Source organism: Medicago sativa, chromosome 7, assembly GCF_051527215.1.
Source record: "Medicago sativa cultivar Bolivia chromosome 7, Bolivia_mono, whole genome shotgun sequence".
In the NCBI taxonomy this organism is placed as follows: Eukaryota; Viridiplantae; Streptophyta; class Magnoliopsida; order Fabales; family Fabaceae; genus Medicago; species Medicago sativa.
The window spans coordinates 36,076,054-36,095,262 of NC_140755.1; the positions used below are offsets into that span (position 1 = coordinate 36,076,054).

The window sequence follows — 19,209 nt, forward strand, 5'->3', positions numbered from 1 at the left end:
TGGAATGACGTCCCTTCAGCGGACCCTGCTTCAACACAAGAGAAAGATGACACTTGGCTAACCAGATACGCTTCTTCACCATGTACAGTGACAAGCTTACCATTCCTAACAAACTTGAGTTTCTGATGTAGAGTAGAAGTTACTGCCTCGGCATCGTGAATCCATGGTCTTCCGAGGAGACAACTGTAGGAAGCATTGATGTCCATGACCTGGAAAGTGATCTGGAACGTCTCAGGACCAATGGTGATTGGCAGATCTACTTCTCCAAGAACATCTTTACGAGATCCGTCAAACGCCTTAACCAAATAACTGCTTCCCCTCAGAGAAATTCCATGATGACCCAACTGTCTCAATGTAGACTCAGGCATTACATTTAAGGATGATCCAGTGTCCACCAGCACATTGGATATCATGTCAGACTTACAGTGCACTGAGATATGCAAAGCTAAGTTATGGTGTTTCCCTGCTTCGGGGAGCTCATCGTCACCAAACCTCAAGTTATTGCAAGCAGTAATATTACCCACTATTCCATTGAATTGATCCACAGAGACTTCATGATCAACATAGGCCTGTTCTAGTACCTTCATTAATACTTTCCTGTGAGTTTCTGAGCTCAGGAGCAGAGACAAGATGGATATTTTTGACGGAGTTTGCAGCAGTTGGTCTACAGTCTTATAATCGCTCTTTTTAATAAGCCTCAGAATTTCGTCCAGATTAGACTCTTCAATGGACTGGCCAGATGGGCCGGTGTTCTTGTTAATAGGAGGAGCAACTGGTGGAGTTATTGTGGCAACAGGTGTAACTACTTTCTTCTGGAACAAGGGTGGACGAACCTTTCCGCTCCTCAGAGTTGTAATTTCTCCAGCAATGTTATCAACCGTAGCCGGGGATACCAGAGGCACTTCCACCCCATTCTCAATCATAGTTGCATCATACTTGTAAGGGATTGCCTTTGTAGAGGCATAAGATACTGGGTCAGGCAACCTGATCACTAAGGGTTCAACATCCTTTGTCTGAGATACCCTTCCAGCAGGAGAATCATGAAACACTGGCACAATCACACAAACATCACTGGCAATCAAGTGTTTGTCATCCATTAGGCTCTGTATATCATCTTGCACCACACAACAACCCATGGAATTTCGGAGACATTCTGAACAAGAAGCATGATCGTGATCAAACAAAGAAGCCTGGCAAAGCTTGACATGTAGTGGCACCAAAGGAGTAGCAACATTACGGACATCTAAAGTGGGAGCCTCTCTAGGAACACACGAACTCCTTCGAAATCCTCGATCATGTTAACGGCAACATGGTTTGGAAGTGGATTGTCGAGAACATGAGGAACACTATTTTCAAAAGTCAACCGTCCTCTGTCTATCAGATCCTTTACAACATACTTCAGAGCATAGCAACCCTCCACATCGTGGCCTTGAGCGCCCTGATGGAATTCACATGTGAGATATTGCCGGAACCTGGGAGGCAATGGCGTAGGCGGGGGCTTGCCTGGTCTGGTGACGCAGTGGCCTTTAGCGAGTAGAGTTGGGAGCAGATCAGCATACCGCATTGGTATTGGTGGAAAATAAGTCTTGGGCCGAGGACCCTGTTGTTGCTGATGTTGCTGTTGAGCAGGAGGTTGCTGTTGTACCTGCTGAGCAATGGCATTAACAGGCACTGGTGGTTGACCTGGTGGCAGAGGATATTGCTGGTAGAATGATGGGAAGAAAGGATGTTGAGAGTACTGCATATATTGGTAGGGCAGAGGTAACTGAGCAGTAGCTGTAGACTGATTACCAGATACCATCCCTACTTCGGATTCTTTCTTCTTATGGTGGCCATTACCATACTTCTTTGGCGCACTAGCTGAGGACTCACCTTTTTCAAGAACAATGATACCTTCTCTAACAGCCTCCTCTAGACGAGTTCCCATAGTAACCATGTCGGAGAAATTATTTGGAGCAGAGATTATCATTCTTTCAACATATTCCTTCTTCAAAGTTTTCAGGAATGTCTGTGTCAGTTCTTCCTCATCAAGCCGAGGAGAAACACGGGCAGCTGCCCCTCTCCATCTCTGAGCATATTCACGGAAGGTTTCATCTGTCTTCTGAGATAAAGACTTAAGAGAATCCCTATTCGGCTTCAAGCGGGTGTTAAACTCATAATGATTTTCAAAAGTAGCAGCGAGTTCCTCATCAACGCATCATTATCTGCGTAGTTGGCCATCTTTCGGACGTACCGAATAACATGGCTATGTGGACAAGAAGTTCCATTGTATTTGTCAAAATCTGGCACTTTGAACTTCTTAGGAACCTCAAATCGGGATACCAAGCATAGATCACGAGCCTTAGCAGAAGCACCGTTCCCACAGCTAGCTTTGACCTCGCGGAGTTCTCCAGCTAACTCTCTTAACTGTTTTCTCATAGCCTCCATTATAGGGTCTTGTCCACGCGGAGTGTCAACATCGATTACCTGTTGCACAGTGTGTACAACAGGATCGGTAACAACAGTAGTCACTTGAGGCATAGAGGTAGGTGTAGAAGCAAAAGTTGTCACAGGAATCTGTCTTTGACTGCCAATACCAGAAATACCAGCTGCAGTATTAGGAGCATAGAAAGCTGAGAGTCCATAAGGGCGTCCATTGGGCATAACAAACCGAGCATCAGAAACCACAGTAGACAGTGGGATAGATGGAATCATTTCAGTAGAAGCTGGAACAGATGTGGCTGGTTGTTCTTGAGCAGCCATCATAGTAGACATAGCGTCATGAGCCTTAGCCAAGTCTTCTTTCATAGCAGCCAATTTGGCACGGAGCTGAGCATTTTCTTCTTCAAAGTTAGCCATGTTTCTTCTCTTGTACAATCTTGTTTGATGAACTCTATCTGGTTGGTAAACCTTACGAGCACGAGCCACTTTTCAGATTGCGGCGGAAAAACCAGGAGGCAATGAGCACGAGGGAAGTCTTTTGTGACCAATGAATGCATATGATGCATGAGATGTGTAAATGCATATGCAAAAAAGACTCTTTTTGTGTTATCGAAGGGTTTTAGACGAATTAGAAATTTGTAAACATGGCTAAACAAACTGAAACATTCAAACATCACAAGGTTTTACAAGATAATTCCCTTTGAAATACTAAGCCAAGGGGTAGACTTTGAAATAACAACTGGAAATAACAACAGGAAACAGAAATCCTCAAGCATAGGAAGTGGAAGCATCATCCTCAGACTCAGACTCAGACTCATAACTGCAGTATCAGGCATAGAAGTTACGGGCACCCCTAGCCCTCTTGGAATCTCCCATAAGCAACTTATCCTTTTCTTCAATTTCTTTCCGAGCTTTAGCCAGCTCTTTCTTCAATGTCAAAACCTCACGAGTCTTCTGTTCATCTTTTCCATCCAAAGTCATGATCAAATTCTCAGCCTCATAGTATCTAGTCTTCCATTGATGCTTCTCTTGGCTCTCCATAGCTAGATGCTCCTGATACATCTCCTGAGTAGGTGGGAGTAAAGGCAAAGGCATGGTTGGAATAGATGCAGACACATATCTCATGGCGGGGTAAGGCATGCCAATCTTCTCAGCCTGGTTTATCACCCACTGAGTATAGGCCTCGTGAGCAATACCGGATCTCACACCCATATACTTCACCTCTTTCTTCCGAAGCTTAGACCAAGCCTCTATGAAATATTCTCTTATTCCTGTGGGTGCATTGGAGTAATGGAAGAAGTAAGGAGATGTAGCAAGATGGATATGCTTTTCTTTCATCGGGAAACCAAATTGTCGCAAAGCGAGCTCCGGGTTATAGTTGATTCCACCCCGGGTACCAAGAAGAGGTACATTAAGAAATTTCCCACCACCGAAGATGATTTCTTTGACCCTAGCAATGGGAGTGAGCCAAACCACTTCATTAGGGGTGAGAGCCATGATTCTTTGTGAAATAGTCCAATTCTCTGGATTATCATGGAAAGACTTCGGAAGGTGCGAAATAAACCACCTATAGAGGAGAGGTACACAGCAAAGAATGTATCCACGACCCTTGCCGGATCGATCGTGAATAGCATGGTATGTGTCGGCTAGCAAAGTAGGAACCGGATTCTTGGAGTGGAAGATCATAATAGCATTCATGTCCACGAAGTCATCAAGATTTGGAAAGAGAATAAGCCCATAGATGAGTAGTGCAAGAATAGCCTCAAGAGTGTCCTGACAAGTAGTTTTGAGGTTAGCTTTCTCAAGTAAATACTCCAAATTGAATCCTCGGATGTGAGCCTTAGTGACAAGATTCTTGGAAACATCGGAAGTCTTGAGATAGAGATCATGGGCAATAACCAAAGGAGTAGGAGGATGCTCAAGACCAGTGAAAGGTACTCCCTTAGCAATAGATAGATCCATCAAGCAAGAATAAGCCTCGAGTGTGGGCACTAACTGAAAGTGGGGAAAAGTGAAGCAATGATAGTCCCGATCATGGAATTGCACTAGAGTGTGCACAAGCTTTTCATCCACATTAGTCCGGATAAGAGTAAGTAAGGCCCCGTAACGATGTCGGAAACCAATCGGATCCTTGATCTTGAGTGCCAAATCTCTCAAACTAGCCAAATCCACCTCCTTGAACTTGTAGGACTTAGTCTTCCCCATTCCTGTAATGTTTACAAATTCAATTTGTCTAAGCCCTTCGATAAATGCATGGGAAAAATTTATGCATGTATGCATGATCATGTTCAAGTGCGAAGAAAACATGGTGGGTTGAAGGAGTCATGGGTGGACACGGTGTCCGGTGAATCTAGGGCTTTGGATAATAGTAACCGGGTTCTAAAAAAGTTCCCAAGTTGCAACCTCTCCGACGTATATCATGGTGCCACGAGACAAACACTCGCTCCATGATTATCCGTAAGAAGGTCTAACTTGAGTGTAGCATCGCGTGACGACTAAAACTCGAGACAATACTCGGTTTAGCCTCCGCACTACATCCTAGAAAATGGCCATGGATGGGTTTGGTTATCTATGGTTCATAGCATCATAGAACAATTAGAAGTAAAGTGCCTAAATGCGACAACACGCGCCGACAACATCACCCCTAAAATGCCTCAGCTATGTGGGATTGATCGCATAATCCAATACACGAGGCAACCCTCGGAATGAATTGTCGATTATATCCCCCCTAAATCCTAAGTTCACTCAGCCCGGGTGTATGACTTTTGATATTCTCACCCCCACACGTTAACAAGAATTTTAAACATTTATTCACATAAGAAAGCAAGAAAGAAGCAAGTAAAAACAAAAGCGCAAGCGTGGAAATAAAGACTAGGCGTAACTCTTGAATCTCCCCAGTGAAGTCGCCAGCTGTTTTATCTTGGTTTTTCGGTTGTCAAACATTGATTAAGTTTGAACCTTCTTAACCTTTGATATCTCATTTTTTCTTGGGAAGGGAAAAATAAGAAAAACCCTTGAGAATCAAGGTCCGGGAGTTGTTTCCGCTACGGGAAGGTGTTAGGCACCCATAACAACTATAGTACCCTATAGGAACCGTCTTTACTTTCTACGCGCGCGCTTTATTTTCAAAATGCTATTTGAAAAATGATATTTACACCTAAGGGTTTACTAAGTCAAGAATTGGAGGGAGAAGAAGATGTTTGAATTTCGTTTTATTGGACTTGGAGAAGTTTTGACTTCCTGCCTACATACCCTTTTAAGGGATCAAACTCCATGTAGTTCTCTTCCACAAAAAATGTTTTTGTTTTTGGTTGATTGATTTTAAGTTCGAAAAAGGGAATTTTGAAGAATGAGAGAGAGAGGCCTCAAGGGCATAAGATTGTGAAAATATGAAGTTGAATTAGTCATTTTGCAAAAGAAAGTCTAAGTATTATTAGAATCCATTAAGGTTTTTGTTTAAGAAAATAAAGAGAAAATCAATGGGATTTTGATCCCAAAGTTTATTTAGAAAGTTATTTGAGTGAAGTTGTTCATATTTTTTTTGAAAAGGGAATTTTTCTAAGTATCGTGATTCCTAAGCATACATCTAAAGCATACATTCCCTAAACATACATCTAAAGTATCCATGTGACGTATGTGTGCATGTGTCGGTGCTTGTGTCGGTGTACATCATTAGAGTCCATTGTCCTTTACATATGCCCTAGTGTACATTCTATGGTCTTGCAAGAATTTAAATTGCATAAAAGAAATTACAAAGTCCCTAAGCATTACATGCTAAGTCTTGGCAAAATTTAAAGTGCAAGAAACAAGGAACTAAGAATATAAGATGGAGGATGAAATGCTCATGGATGAATGAAACATGAAATGAAAGGGTTAGTAGCATAAGGCATGATAGAATAGAAATTATAAGCAAGAAGAAACACTAAAAAACTTTGACAAATGGTCACAAAATCTTAACATAAAAGTGGCAAAGATATGCCTAAAATTTATCATAAAATCTAAACAAGTATATGACCCATAATCCCCATATCATGACAATCTTCAAAGGTTTTTATTTCAGCCATGACATGAGAATCACAAAGAAATATCAAGCTAAGAGTTATGACATATTCATAGACATATTTTTACCCTTTATTTTCACAAGCCAATATTTACATGACTTGTAAAACAAGAAACTAACAACATTCATCACAAACAGTACCAAATACCCTAAATCAAGGACAAACACATCACAAAATTTATTCATCAAGCATCAATCATTATGAGACAAAGTATTGGAATCAAATCATGTAAAAAAACTTCACAAATATTGACAAAAGGCACCAAAACAAACACAAGGAAATTCACCTATGTTTTATCCATCCTTCATCATGTAAAATCATCACAAAACATCACATATACATCAAGAAACACATAGGAGTTATTTTTAGCAATTTTCACAAAGTTTTAGTAAAAATAGACGATATTAAACTAACAAGAGACAAAAATATTCTTCGCATATTTCTCAAGTCAGCATTAACATGTAAAAAGCATCAAAAACAACTAGAAACATCAAGAAATGCACTGGTAATTTTTTTGGATTTTTTTGCATGAAAATTAAACAACATAGGGGTTCAGATAGCAAGATACAGGTGTACATAGCAAAAAAACAAAAGGAAAACGAAGAAAGAAGCCCAGGCCCAGAGGGAAATGGTTCTCGATCACCAGGGAAGCACAGGGACCGTTGGATTGATCCAATTGGATCAAACCTAGATCCAACGGTTGAGATAGAGAAGAGGTGAACCAGAACGAACCGAACCGGTCCAGGCCTCTATATAAACATACAGAGGCCGGTCCAGTTCATTTCTTCCTCTTTTTTCTCTCTCTAATCTAAACCTAGTGAGAGAAGCTCTCACTTCTCTTTTCACCGGTGTTCATCTCTCCACCGCCGGTTTCTGGAATGAAACGGATGGAGACGATGAAGATTCATCGGAATCTTCATTGTCACCGCCGTGAATTCCAGATTCCCGCAACACTTTAAACATCTTTGATCTTCATGGATCTAAACCCTAACTTATTCTATTTTTCATGCTGATTACGAATATGAACTTAGTTTTTCAAAATAAACGGTGAATCTTCGTAGATCTACATTTTAGGGTTTCGGTTTCAAACTTTTTCGAATCTTTTCAAAGTTCTTTGAAAGAACAAGTCTGAGAACTCGTTAATCTGCTTCGATTCACCGTTTATTTACGTTTGTAGACCTTCGTTGAGCTTTTGCGATAAAAAACGAAGAAGTCTTGGTGATTACCTGGTTTTGATTTGGAGATTCAAACAAAAAGATCCCTGAGAGCTTCTGGTAAGTTTGAACCGAAAATAAATCGGTGTTCTTCTCTCTTTCTTCTTCACTGGTTCAGAACTTGCTTTGATTCTCTCTTCTTCTCACTTCTCTCACTGTGATCGTACGAATTCTTTGAATTTGTGCTTGTATTGCAGTTTTTCTAGTTCGATGATGAAGATTCAAACGTGAATCTCTGAGAAGTGCGAAGAGATTGCTTCAATTTGGCTTAAATTTGATTCTGGTAAAGTTAGGGTTTCGTGAATGTTCTTTGTGTTCTTGGCAATTTCTGGAAACAATTAGGATTTTGATCCTTGGGAGAAGAGAGAGAATGGGAAATTGTGTTTGTTGAGTTGGCACTTTGTGAATGGAATTGTTACTGTGGCGGTGGCTGAGATGGCCTTTATATAGGCTGCCAAGTGTGATGTTGATAGCCAATGGACTATTGACACCTGTCTGGACTTGTAACTAACTCGGCCTTGCTGAGTTTTAGGACCTAAGGACCTTTCTGCAATTGTTGAAAATACATGGACCAAAATGCAATAATGGAAAAGGGACTAAAATGAAATTAAAACATTTTGAGGACTAAGATGTAAACTGTCAAAGGACTAAAAAAAACAACTTGAACCACTCAGAGGACGTGAAATGAAAAATGGGGCTAAAGTGCAAATAATAAAAACTTTGAGGACTGAAATGCAAATAATAAGACTTTGAGGATTAAAATGTAATTAAAATAAAATTGGGTAAAAATGTAAATTGTAAACAACGTAAAGTGAAACTAATAAAAAGCACAAAAGGACTAAAATGAACCAACTACTAAATGAGGTACTTCAAAGTAACCTCTCTCTGCCAAAATTTCATGTGAAATGACCAAAATGCCCCTAGGGACTAAACTGACTCAAAATGATTAAGATGCAATTTTTGTCATGGATTTTAACATGGGATTGAAACAAAGGCTTATACAACAAATTGAAAGGACTCAGAGACAATTTTTAGGGATTAAAAGGAGTTTTAACATAGGAGATGACTAAAATGCACCTAGGGGCTAAACTGACCCAAAATGACTCAAATGCAATTTTGGAATGGATTTTGACATGGAATTAAGACAAGACTTTATTCAAACCAATTGGAAAGACTCAAACAATTTTCAAGGACTAAAATGAATTTGAATGCAGGAAATGACTAAAATACACTTCTTCATGACTTTTGCAAATAACATTGAAATAAGATGCAGAGAAAGATGCAATTGATCAAGGGCAAATTCAAATGACTTGAAATGCAAGAAAAATATTTTGGATGACTTGAAATGCAAGAAAAGAAGAATTGAGCTAGTATTTTTAGGTCCAAAATTAGTGTATAACAATTATCCATACTTTTTACAATGGTTTATCATATGCTACTAAAACCTCTGTTGATGCAACTGCAGGTGGTGCTCTAATGAACAAGGATTTCAAAACAGCTTATGCTCTGATTGAAGACATGGCTCTAAATCTCTTTCAGTGGACCGATGAGGAAGTCGTTGCAAATTCTTCACCCTTCAAAAGGGGGACAGGTATGTACAAAGTCTCTAACTATGATCACCGTGCTGCTAAGATTGATGCACTAACCCACAACTTTGAAAAACTGAATGTTAGTGCTATCACTTTTACTTCTACACCTCCTTCTTGTGAAACATGTGGTGAATGCAAACCAGGTAGTGTTGAACAACTAAATTTTATTCAAAACAACCAAGGGGTAAGTTTTAACCAAAGCCTTCATAAAAACCCCTTTGGTCAAAAAATAGCACCACCTAGTTATGCAAATATTCAAAGAGTCATTCAAAAGTCTAATCTTGAATTTTTAATGGAAAATTATCTTTTTAATCAATCAGAATAGCTCCGAGAGCTTAAGGATCAAACTAGACTTTTGAACGACTCTCTTGCTACGCTTACATCAAAAGTAGATTCCATCTCCTCTCACAACAAAATCTTAGAAACTCAACTCTCCCAAGTTATCCAAAAAGTTAGCCCACCTAAAACTAACAAAATGAAGGCTGTTACACTTAGAAATGGTAGGCAACTAGAGGACCCCGTAAGAAAGGCCAAGCCTAGTGAGGTTGAGAGAGATTAGCGAACCTCAAGGAGAGGAAATTAGGGTAGAGAGTGAGGAACCACAAGTCGTGGAAACTACACCACCCCCTTTTAAACCAAAAATTCCTTTCCCATAAAGGTTTGCTAAGTCTAAGCTAGATGAGCAATTTAAAAAGTTCATCTAAATGATGAATAAAATCTACATTGATGTGCCCTTCACCGAAGTTCTAACACAAATGCCCACTTATGCTGAATTTTTAAAACAAATTTTTTTCTAAAAAAAGGAAAATTGAGGAGTGTGAGACGGTTAACCTTACAGAAGAGTGTAGTGCCATCATCCCAAATAAACTGCCACCTAAGCTTAAAGATCTAGGAAGTTTTTCCATACCTTGTGTAATAGGGTCCGAAATAGTGAAAAAGGCAATGTGTGATGCCTTTGTCTCTTTATGAAAGGTTGGGAATAGGGGAACTTAAGTCAACAAGGATGACCCTACAATTAGTAGACCGTTCCGTTAAGTACCCAACTGGAATCATAGAGGATGTTCGGGTTAAAGTAGGAGAGATGTATGTCCCTACTGATTTTGTTGTGATGGAGATGGAGGAAGACAACCAAGTACCAATTCTTTTGGGAAGACCCTTCCTTGCTACCGCATGGGCCATAATTGATGTTAAGCATCGTAAGTTGGCATTTAATGTTGGTAAGGAAACTGTTGAATTTGAACTTGCTAAACTAATGAAAAATCCTTCCATCAAAGACTCTTGTTGCATGTTAGATATAATCGACTGTTGTGTGAAAGAATGCTCTTTATCATCAACTACACATGGTGGTTTGGAGGTATGCTTGGTGAATAATGCAGGTACAAAGCTAGAAGGAGATGCCAAGGCTTACGAAGAGTTATTGAATGAAAATCCTCCCATGGAGAATTTGGGTGTGGAAGAATTAGTGAAAGAAGGACCAGCCCGTCTACCAAAAGAGGCACCAAAGGTAGAGCTTAAACCACTCCCACCAAATTTGAGGTATGAATTCTTGGGCCCTAACTCAACTTACCCTGTTATTGTTAATGCAAGCTTAAATAAGGTAGAAACTGAAAAATTGATTTATGTCCTCAAGAAATACCCTAAGGTTATAGGTTATACCATTGATGACATTAAAGGAATAAACCCCACATTGTGTACACATAGGATACTACTTGAGGAGGACTATAAGCCCTCCGTTGAACACCAAAGAAGGTTAAATCCTAACATGAAAGAAGTTGTGAAAAAAGAAGTCTTAAAACTCCTAGATGCAGGTGTTATTTATCCAATTTCTGATTCTAAATGGGTTAGCCCCGTTAAAGTAGTGCCTAAAAAGGGTGGTCTCACAGTTATTAAAAATGATAAAAATGAATCCATTTCAACTAGAACCGTCGCCGGTTGGAGGATGTGTATTGACTATAGGAAGCTTAACAATGTAACCCGTAAGGATCACTTTCCACTCCCTTTTATAGACCAAATGTTAGAAAGGTTAGCTAAGCATTCACATTTTTGTTACTTAGATCGTTATTCTGGATTCTTTCAAATACCTATTCACCCTAATGACCAAGAGAAAACCACTTTCACATGCCCCTTTGGCACTTTTGCCTATAGGAGAATGCCTTTTGGTCTTTGCAATGCTCCCGCTACTTTTCAAATATGCATGATGTCTACTTTTTCTGATTTTGTTGAAAATATAATGAAAATCTTTATGGATGATTTTTCTGTGCATGGATCTAGTTTTGATAATTGTTTGACTAACCTGGAAAAAGTTTTGGAAAGATGTGAACAGGTGAACTTAGTGTTGAATTGGGAAAAGTGTCACTTCATGGTAAGAGAAGGAATTGTCCTAGGACACGTGGTCTCTGAACGGGGTATAGAGGAAGATAGAGCAAAAATTGAAATTATTGAAAAAATGTTACCTCCTACCTCAGTCAAGGAAGTAAGAAGTTTCCTAGGGCATGCGGGGTTCTACCGCCGTTTCATTAAAGATCTTTCTTCAATTACTAAGCCACTAACAAGCTTGCTCCTTAAAGATGCAGATTTTGTGTTTGATGATGCATGCCTAAAAGCATTTTGCAGGTTAAAAGAAGCTTTGGTCACTGCCCCAATCATACAACCACCAGATTGGAACTTACCTTTTGAAATAATGTGTGATTCAAGTGAGTATGCAGTTGGGGCAGTGTTGGGTCAAAGAAAGGACAAGAAGATGCATGCTATATACTATGCAAGTAAGACCCTAGATGGGGCACAGGTAAATTATGCCACAACAGAAAAATAATTGTTAGCAGTAGTCTATGCCATTGACAAATTTCGGCCATACTTGGTAGGATCAAAAATCATTATTTACACATATCACTCGGCAATAAAATATTTGTTAAACAAAAGAGATGCCAAGCCGAGGTCGATCCGATGGATTTTGCTCCTCCAAGAATTTGACCTTGAAATAAAAGATAAAAAGGGCACTGAAAATGTTGTAGCTGATCACTCGTCCCGCCTTAGGGAAACCAATGAGGATGAGTTGTCTTTGGATGATTCCTTCCCGGATGACCAACTCTTCTTATTGGCACAAACTAACGCACCTTGGTATGCAGATTTTGTTAATTTTCTTGCAGCAGGAGTACTACCACCTGAATTGAACTACCAGCAAAAGAAGAAATTTTTCCATGATCTCAAGCACTACTATTGGGATGAGCCTTACCTCTTCAAAAGAGGCTCGGATGGAATTTTCAGAAGATGCATCCCTGAAAGCGAGGTAAGTAGTATTCTTCACCATTGCCACTCCTCTTCCTATGGTGGCCATCACTTTTCAAGGATGTGCACCTCTTTGTTTCTAAATGTGACAAATGTCAACGAACCGGTAATATTACTAAAAGAAATGAAATGCCTTTGAACAACATCCTTGAAGTTGAAATTTTTGATGTATGGGGTATTGATTTCATGGGGCCATTTCCCTCTTCTTTTGGTAATCAATACATACTGGTGGCTATTGACTACGTGTCCAAATGGGTTGAGCCATTGCCTCCCCCACTAATGATGCACATGTAGTCATGAAATTGTTCAAAAGAATTATATTTCCAAGGTTTGGAGTGCCAAGGGTTGTAATAAGCGATGGAGGGTCTCACTTCATTTCTAAACATTTTGAAAAGCTTTTACAAAAGTATGGAGTGAAACACAAAATTGTGACACCCTATCACCCACAAACTAGTGGACAAGTTGAGGTCTCAAATAGACAAATAAAAGCCATTCTTGAAAAAACAGTTTCTAACTCTAGGAAAGATTGGTAAAGTAAGCTTGATGATGCTCTTTGGGCCTATCGGACGGCCTACAAGACTCCCATTGGAATGAATCCTTTTAAACTAATTTATGGAAAATCTTGTCACCTTTCGGTTGAGCTTGAGCACAAGGCTTATTGGGCAATAAGGAACCTTAACTTGGACCCAAATTTAGCTGGTCAAAAAAGAAAACTTCAATTAAGTGAGTTAGAAGAACTTAGGATAGATGCCTATGAGAATGCTCGCATTTACAAAGAAAGAACTAAAAAATGGCATGATAAGCATATCCTTAAAAAAGACTTCAAAAGCGGTGACCTTGTGCTGCTCTTTAACTCTAGGATGAGGCTTTTTCCAGGAAAACTAAGGTCTAGGTGGTCAGGTCCGTTTCAAGTCCGCAAAGTCTATCCCTATAGGGCAATTGAAATCTTTTCTGAAAAAATCGGACCATTCAAGGTTAACGGACAAAGGCTAAAAGTTTATAATGTAGGAGAAGAAAATGAAGTAGTGGCTGTTTGGAATCTTATTGACCCTCCTTAAAGGACTACACTTTCCCTTTTGCCAAGCTAATGACGGTAAAAGAGCGCTTCGTGGGAGGCAACCCACACATTTAATTGTTTTTCCTATTATTTCCCTTTGTTTTGTAGGTAATTGTCCGACTATGATTCGAAAAAGCAAGAAAAATTGAAGATGGAAATCCAGAAGGGTGGCACGGCCCGTGCTAAGATTGGCACGGCCGTGCCTGCATGAAACTTCAGAAAATTGAAAAAATGGAAGAAAGATGGCACGGCCCGTGCTTGGATTGGCACGGCCGTGCCAGCCTGACAGTCCCCCAGATTTCAATTTTTTTGTTTTCTTCGGCAAATTGTGAGCTTTCCGCATCCCTTCTACTCTTTCCTCTGCTTCTTCTACTTCTTCTTCTTCTTCCTTCTTATTCTGCTCCTTCTTCTCTTTTCTTTTCTTTTGAATCATTGAGGACAATGCTTCTCCTAAATGTAGGGGGGAGCCTAATAAAGTGTATCGAGTCGTAGTGTTTCCAAACTCCCTTGAACTTTATTCTTTTGTTTTGTTTTTATGGCGAAAGGCATGATTAAGTAGCTTGTTTTTATTGAAAATTATGGCATAAAATTTTTTGTTGTCTCTTCTTAAAAGGTTGTTTCTTGTACATGAAAGTGATCTCTTGTGTTTTTAGTGTTCTTGATATACCCACATCTTGTTTTATTGTGAAAAATTCTCCAATGAGAAAAAGAACTCAGTTGCAATCTTTGAGTAAGTGTATGAGTAGGTATTTTAAGGAACACGTTCTAACTTTAATGGTAATTTGGACCCTTAAAAGTCTTGAGAGTAAAAGTATTATAAGTTTGTGTGGGAAATAATGTGCTATATTGTTATAATGTATTAAACTAAAATGGGGCGGGAGAATGGCACCAACATGTGGAGGAAAGGACACCCTCTCTCTGAATTCCTAAATGTGGTGGTGACTCCCTAAATCGAACTTAAGTTCTAAATCCCTCAAAAGAGGAAATTCATCAAAGCTAGGAGGAAAGGACACCCTCTCCATAAAGACTTCCTACGCGGAGATGATAAAAAATTGCAGCACTACTTAGGGTGATCATGGAATCTAGGTGGAAAGGACACCCTCTCCATAAAGACTTCCTATGAGAAAATGGTAGCCCCTAAGCAATATGCAGCCCCAAGTGCTTAAATTGTTAATTTAATTCTAACTAAATTCCCATCTCTCTTATATGAAATGAAGAAAAGACTTTTCTCGGTTACTTTAGTATTAATGATAGAACCTGTTCCTCATAATATGTCTTATACATGAGCAAGAAAAGGGTTGGACTGCACACACACACACTCACTTGAGACTTGTTGGGTTGAATAGGTTCACAAGGAATACTTGAGGTTGTGATTAGTGTACATTGAAATAAAACCTTAAGAGAGACATGAGTTTTCAATGGTGTTGCCATATGTTAAATCTTTTTATTGCTACTATGTCTATTGCCTTTTGCTTGAGGACAAGCAAAGATTCAAGTGTGGGGGAGTTTGATGAGTCATTAATTAGCTAGTTTTTATATATTATTTAGTTTCGTTTTAATTAGATTTGATTTGATTTTATTTTAATATTGTTTCCTTTTTGAGCTATTTTACTTCAATTGCATATTTTTATATTTCAGGAATGAATATTTGATGGATTAAGTCTAAGAGGAAAAGAAAGGAGTTTGGAGCTGATTCGGAGCAAAAATACGAAGATTCGGTAGCAAAAATATAATTCCCCCAAGTCAGAAGCTTGGCACGGCTCGTGCCAACATGTGGCACGGCTGTGCCACCCCCCAGAGCATCCTTTTGCTGCTTTTGCTTAGGACTTAAGCTACTCTGTTTTAGTTTTACCAAAAAGCCCATGCAGTTGCTTAGATTTTAAGTCGAATGTAAACTATAAATAGAGTAGCCTCCCATCACAAACATTCATCTTTATTTCTTGGAATTCAATAAGTGACAATTGTTTTCTTAATAAAGTTCTCTTTTTATTTCTTTACTTTCTTGTTATTTACTTTATGCTTTCTCTCTTCTTCTCTATGTCTACGATGAACATGAGTGAGTAGAATTCTCTTGTCTTGGGATTGTTGGATAAGTCTAATGACATAACCCTAATCGAACCAAGCTTTAACCCTAATTCCATGTAACCTTAATTTCTAATCTAAATTCACCGTTTAAACATGAATTAACAATTATCAAACCGTGGAAACGAAAGTGGAGGGTTTGATAATTGTTAATCCATCATCTCAAATATCAATTCATAATGCGAAAGTGGAGCTTTGATATTGGAACAAGTGAATTTAGACAAGAATTGCAAAGGCAGTGAAATAGTCTTTGCAATTCTTGAGACATGAGTAGTTTCAATCTTTATAAGCTTCTTCTAGTAATCAAATCAGCGAAATAGGTTTGGTTGCTAGAGGTAAACTCTCACTGGACTTGGTCGGAAAGGTGAGGGGAAAAGGGAAACTGGTCTTTAGAAATTAGGTATAAAACATGAAATTATGAGTTTAGGTTTTGGCTAGTGAAGGACTTGTCATTAGGATGAACCAATAATCCCAAGGCTCTTTTTATTATTATTATTATTTACTTTTAATCAACTGAACTCTCAACTTTATAATCTTTCTTCTCCTCTAATCATTCTCTAAACGTTAATTAAATTAAACAACTCCCTGTTGGACGATACTCTCTTTTTATTACTACTTCGATAGACCGTGCACTTGCGGTTTATCCTATCAATTACAACATATGGACTTGGGTAAAATTCCTGAAAAGTAAGGATAATGCTTATGATGTATTCATCAACTTCTGCACTCAAATATAGTCTGAAAAAGAAATGAAGATTTTAAAAGTAAGAAGTGATCATGGTGGAGAATTTGAAAATGAACCATTTGAAAATTTTTGTGAAAAACTTGGAATTGTCCATGAATTCTCTTCTACTAGAACTCCACAGCAAAATGGGGTTGTCGAGAGAGAGAGAATAGAACTTTACAAGAAATGGCTAGAACCATGATTCATGAAAACAATTTGGCTAAACATTTCTGGGCAGAAGCAGTGAATACAACATGTTATATCCAAAATAGAATCTATATCAGACCTATCTTGGAGAAAACAACATATGAACTCTTTAAGGGAAGAAGACCCAATATCTCTTACTTTCATCAATTTGGATGTACCTGTTACGTTCTAAATAACAAGCTCTACCTAAAGAAATTTGATGCGAAGGCCCAAAGAGGAATATTTTTAGGTTACTCAGAAAGGTCAACGGTGTAACGCCCTCCTTGTTATTTAATTATTTTTCTTGAGATAGAGTCGGATTATATGATTTATTTAATTATGTGTTATGTTAATATTTTATTGAGTGGCTTTATTTTATTATTTATTAGAGTCTATTTAGTGGGAGAATATATTTAGTGGGAGAATATATTTAGTGGGAGAATATAATTAGTGGAAGAATATATTTAGTGGAAAAATATAATTATTTAGAATAATGAGGCTTTGGGGCAGAATTGGAATTAAGAGAAAATAAATAGGTTAAGGTTTATATAAAGAGGAGAGTCAGAGTTAGAAAATAGGGATTACGTGCAAACTGTTTTTGGGAGAAAGAGGTGAAACCTAGAGAAGAGAAGAACCAAAGAAGAGAAGTCTGTAGAATCCTTGCAATCAATCAATCTAAGGTAAGGGTGGGACTATCATTCAATAATCTTGAGTCTATGATTCTGAAAATTTCATTTAACATGTTGTAGGTTTAGTTTTTGAGAATTGGAGAATTAGGGTTAAGAGTGATAATTGATGATTTATGTTATGTTGTTGTTGATTTGTGGTTGTTGATGATTGTTGTTGTTAATGCCATATTATGAATTGGGTATGAATTATGTTGAGTTGTTGTTGTTGATTGTGATGATTTTTGAATGAATGTGAAGTTTGAATAATATAAGTTGCTTTTCCTGATTTTTTTCTTATCTCTGCCCCGAATTTTTAAATAAAAACTGGTATTGATCGGTACAGAATTGGTCTTAGGTGTAAACACGAAAGTTGTAGGTATGGATGTTACTTTTCTAATGCCGTTGGTCTGACGTCAAAACGATTTATAGAACTTGAGTTAGTTTGGAATTTATGCTGAAAAATGGCTTACGGGTTTGATGTGGATTTTTCCGGAATAACCCACAATGTGAATTCAAATTGGTTATAAATGATTTCAGGTTGATTACGAATGCCCTCATGGTTGAGCGGGAAGTTGGTTGAAGTTTGAAATACAAAAACGAGCCTAGGCCATTTCAAGTGGTTAAAGGTGAGTTCCTTAGTTAGTAAACCCTCCTTTTAGGTAGTTGAATTATGCCTTGTTGAATATATATATATATATATATATATATATATATATATATATATATATATATATATATATATATATATAAAGTTGAAATAGAAAGTTATGACATAGTTAGAATGATTATAACATGGCTAGATACCCCATTAGTTTGTTCTAAAATTTTCTCATGTTAATGTGTAACACTAGATTAGTCCTAATGTTGGAGGGTAGAATTTTAAGTTGAAACTTTCGGTATATATATATAGTTTTGGAAAATTGAACTTAACATATGTTTTTAGTTACTAGTTTTACTTTCAAATTACCTTATTATTTGGAATGGAATATTTAACATATGAAAATTGACCATTGTTCGGTTAGAATGTAAAATACTTATTTTCCAAATTATGTGGCAAAGAACATTATCCAATCCTCCGACTTAGGTGCCATCGTATGATTATTACACATTGACATAAGAGATCCTTTTAGAACAAATTAGTTATAGAAACAACTCATGGGTAGGCTACTAATTTGGGTAACTACCATTACAAGAACATAATTATTATGTCAGTAGTTACAAGTCAAAGATGGGATCACTACGTCTTTATTATCAAATTCAGGCTATGATAATTATAAGGAAATCAGTTAAGACAAAGTATGCCTCTCTAACTACCTGTTAGTAGTGGAGTTGAGAGTTATTTCAGTTATCAGAAAATTATTTAAGTTACGATCCTCTAACTCCTCGTTAGTAGTGGAGTTGAGGTTAATTCATGATTATAAGAAATAAGTTAAGTCCTGACCCTCTAGCTCCCCGTTAGTAGTGGAGTTGGCTCCCCGTTAGTAGTGAGTTGAGGTTCCCCGTTAGTAGTGGACATGCATTCAGTTATGCACGACGATAAGAGGAGTCTGGTGTTAGCCTTTTCAGGAATTTCACCGATTATGTTATGGGAATAAATTTCGGGGTTACTCCTGTAACACCCCGTTTTCCCAACATATAAATATTATAAAATAAATCAGAGTTCATCACAAACAGGATGTCACATTTCGTTCTTCAAAATATAAATAGAGTTAAAATCTACTCTTTATTTGAAACGACTTCTGTCAATAATTTCGAATACGCCGCAGCGGAAAAATTCTTAAAAGTTTAAAAACAAATACTTGGCATTAAAGGCCTCAACATCATAAACAACTTATTAAACATTCCATTTCAATGGTTCATCAACATAAATCATAAAGACACGTAACAAAAGGAAGCAATGCAAAGATCTCCATCCCGTTACG

General features: G+C 38.0%; 2 pseudogenes; both read left to right on the forward strand.

Annotated features, from left to right (window-relative positions):
- LOC146905956 (uncharacterized) overlaps positions 1–15,271 on the forward strand; it is a 29,218-nt pseudogene extending 13,947 nt beyond the window's left edge.
- On the forward strand, positions 12,867–13,628 carry LOC146905958 (uncharacterized; annotated as a pseudogene).
- Positions 15,272–19,209: the final 3,938 nt, after the last annotated feature.